At 29.6% G+C, this 4,368-nt stretch overlaps 1 pseudogene; it reads right to left on the bottom strand.

The window, feature by feature from the left end:
- LOC104733739 overlaps nucleotides 761-4,368 on the bottom strand; it is a 4,620-nt pseudogene continuing 1,012 nt past the window's right edge.

The raw sequence follows: 4,368 nt of genomic DNA, 5'->3' as shown, positions 1-4,368 counted from the left end.
TCTCGCTTATGGGATAAATACAAAATGGCAAATGTTATAAGATCATGCATAATACTCCATAATATGATTGTCGAAGATGAACGACATACATACAGTTACAGAAACATTGTTTCTGAATTTCAACACGGAGAACATGTGGATCAAACATGTACCGTTGGTGCTGCCGGTGTGGGTTCAAATATCAGCACTACGATTACTCGTCAAACAAGACTTCGGGATAAACAAGCCCATGACCAACTAAAACATGATTTGATTGAGCATATTTGGAGTAACTTTGGACATCTTCCAGATAATGAAGATTAATTTTAAAATTTCTATGAGTTGAATAAAATGTTTGTTTTTCTATTGATGTTTAATGTTTTATGTTTTCTATTTTTAATGTCTTAATTATATGTTTTTGTTTTTCAACTTTAAATAATTAATGTTTTAAATTTTAAAAATATTATTATTTTATTCAGAGGACCAAATACAAATAGACACTAATGCTCATACTAAAAATAAGAATCTTTCAAAATAATACTATTATAATTGGGGGACCAAAAACGAAGGACAACTAATACCCATGGTCTTAGGGCATGTGCAGCGGTGTGGGACAAATTTTTGTCCTTCAATTATATTAATCTTATTTTTAGAGTTTCTTAAGTTTGATAGTAGTATTAGTGTCCCTCAACAATTGGTCCTTTAGAAAAAATAATAGTATTTTAAATTAAAAAAATTAATTATTTAAATTAATAATGTTAAAATCTTAAGTAATGACAACAACACTCATAAAAGTCAAGAGAAGGAGCAAAACAACAACAAACAATGTCTGCTTCCAAGTTCCAACAATCTAAAACAGGTAAGTTCAATTCAAACAGAATCATGAACTATGGATGCTGTTCGAAACAAACAGAATCTTTCAATCTGAATTAGAGCAAAAGAGATCAATTTTGAATCGGATTTACAAAGAGATATAATTATATAGTATAAGCCTTTCAAGTTTGGATCTGTACAATAGGTGAAAATGTCACAAAGCGGATTACAAACACAAATATCAGCTGTGCCGTGTAATGAAAAAAACATATATGGTATCAACAGAGAACGAACCTGTTAGGTACCCGTAGATTGAAGATTTCAGATATTCATACTCCTTTGCAAGACCATAAACAGTAGCCACAGGGACAACTACATTGTCAATCATCCAATCCTAACAAAACCAAACCACCAAACCAAATTATTTCCTCAAAGTATAACTAGCAAAAAATCACACATCACAGTCTGTATAGTAAAAACAAGCACCTGCATAAACGTAGTAACGGATTGGTTGCTCTTATTGAAATCAAGTATGGAAACTCTTGAACCTGAAAACCAACAGGAGGCAACAACTAAGCATAGCACAAAAACCTTTGCTAAAAAAATCAAATATACAAAGAGCATCACCTTCAATCCACCTAATAAACACATTGAAAAACGTATATCAGTTTTTGAGTCATTCATCAAGAGATGTTAGAACACAAACAACAAGCATGATTTTACCAGTTCTCACTCTATACACTTGTAACAAGACCTTGCTTTAAGATTCTGTTTAGTTGCTGCAACAGCTAGTTGTTCACATGAGAAATCCAAACCCATCACCTATAATAAATATTACCAAGTCTTTAAAACAAATCCACATTTCAAGAACACAAACCAGACTAAGTAAGAAACACAAACCTTGCCAGTTGAACCAACTTTCTCATACAAGAGAAACGCTAAATTACCACTTCCACAACACAAATCAAGAACGTTATCTCCTGATTTTGCTCTAGTTTTTCAAATTAAAACAACCCAAAATCAGGAATTTGAGAAGAGTAATTAAACACAGAACACAGACACAAAAAAAAGAGAGATATATAGAAAACTATCTCACCCACTCCATTCCAAATTCGATGCTGGCCTAAGCTTAAGAGATCATTCAACTACAAAACCCATTTAAGAACGCTATAATTTTGAAAAGCTTAAAGATGAGAGAAGGAGATAAGACCAAAGGAAGGGATAGATTCAAACGTTATCGTAAACTGGAGCAATGCGGTTGAATAGAACCCGGCGTTCGTTCGAGCATTTAACCACTGTTCTCTGCCGACAACGGAAATTAACAGATCGATTCGTCTGACGAAATTAACGGATGCTTTCGCCGGCAAAACAAGTCACCGTCGAGAGAGATAGGGAGAGAAGAGAGAAAGTCGAGAAAAAAAATGATCTGGAACATTTGATTTTACAACGTCCTATAATAAGGAACGTATCTTCCATAAATATAACATTTACATTTAAATTAAATCCCTTAATTACGAAGGACGGTCCATAAGACCACCGATGTACATGCCCTTACATTAGTTTAATACTTTATATTATGCAGTTGTGTTTATGATTGGTTGATCTTTTAAAAAGTACTCGTCATTTCTTAATCTAAGGGGGGTGTATTCAACTTGACATTTTAAGTGATTTGTGTGAAATTTACAAATTCTATGTTATTCAATCATGAATTTTAAAATATCTATTAAAATCCACTGTTATTGAACTGATGATTTAAAAATCTACTTTAAAATCCATTAAAATCCCTTGTTATTGAACTGATGATTTAAAAATCTACTTTAAAATCCACTGTTATTCAAAACAGTTTTGTGGATTAGGATTTTAATAATTTTTAGGATTCTGGAGGATTTGTTTAGTTAAAAATACAGAAATCCAAATCTTATGGTTTTAGGTGGGATTTGAAAGAATTTTACAGAAAATCATATGAACTTCTCTAAAATCTATCAAAATTCTAAATTTATTAAATCCTATCAAATTCTTCAAAATCATGGTTTGAATACACCCACGTAAGTGTTTTACTCAAAACATCTTATATTTTGAAACAGAGAGAGTATCATATATATAAAGGCCATAAGGGAATAAATTTTACAATTTCACTTGCAGTTTGAACGAGACTTTATGTTGTCTAAAATCCTCCAAATCGGCGGTCAAGGAAAAAATTACTGTAACCAGAAATCTTGCTTCTTCAACCCAATGTTTATTAGTAGAATCTTACATATTTTTCATTCCAATTCAGAGTGCAATGAACCCCTTCCATAAAACACTAATACTGTACAATAAACGAAATCGAAAGCTAAAGGCTTTTTAACTATCAAGTGTAGAGAACAATGAGATTTTCGCAGAAAAGGCCTTCAACTTTACTTTCTATCTCCAAAAATAAAGATTAATTCTACTAAATAAAAAATAATAAACAATATAACGCATATACGTATTTTATAAAAGATTTTAAAAATCACATGCAGTATATTTTAAAAATATAAAAATGGACTAAAACTCTTTGTTGCGAATAAGTTTGATATATTATTTATTAAAAAAATTACAAATTTCAAAGTGATAAAAAGGTTATATTGCGTATTATTATTATTATTTTTTTAACAGCTTTTGCGTATTATTTTTTTTCGTGGGATTGACATGCATTTTTTGGAGATGAAAGGTAAAATTACAAAAAAATTGATGGTGTGAACTGTGAAGGTTTTTTTTTTGCAGAGAACCAAAAGAATTATCCTTAATTTATTGTGGCGGACATAAACCTAGAAAAAATCAAAAATTTATTGTTCATGTAATAGTAAGGTTTTAAAATGTTATTTTTGATATTTTTATTTGTGAAAATTTTCCCTCAATAGTAGGCTACAAAATCATTGAGAAGTTTTCAAATGTTGTTGGCAAAAGAAAAATATAAATAACAATTTTAGAAAAAAAAATAGATGATTGCATATTATACTTTTCAACTAATATTCATTGTCTCAATTAAAAAAAAAAGAATTTTAATGATAGTTCATAATATTTAGACCATCTCAATGTATATCCCTATTTTTTCCTCTAAAAATAAAGTAACTCTATAATAGAGCAATAGTTAGTGTAAAAAAATAGAGATAAAAATAGAGTTACTTTATATATAAAGCAATGTTTTTAAAACCGGACCGGTAACTGAACCGGAAAAGCTTATGGGTCATGAATCAATATGGTTCGACTGGAGTCAACCGGGTTCAATTGATTTTGATGATATTTTTATAAATAATAGGTATGGATATGTCTTCTATTTTCTTTCAATGATTATAACTATGATATAATTGGATATACCAAATAAAATACTTCAATAATCATAATGTTTTAAAAAAACCTTTAAAAGTAATAATTTCAAAATGCAACAAACTCAAAGTATAACCAGTACTAGTAAAATAGTTTAGAAATTCAAATCTAAAAGCAATAAAAGAATAATTAAGAGTGTATAACATTCAATCTTCATTATCTAAGAAACCCTACTATTACTAATTTGCTAAGAAGAAACTAGAAAAGGTAAGTAATTAAATTAATTGC

The sequence above is a fragment of the Camelina sativa genome, chromosome 12 (genome assembly GCF_000633955.1).
Source record: "Camelina sativa cultivar DH55 chromosome 12, Cs, whole genome shotgun sequence".
In the NCBI taxonomy this organism is placed as follows: Eukaryota; Viridiplantae; Streptophyta; class Magnoliopsida; order Brassicales; family Brassicaceae; genus Camelina; species Camelina sativa.
The sequence above is the reverse complement of the archived record's forward strand: the minus strand, read 5'-3'. Positions and strand labels throughout refer to the sequence as shown.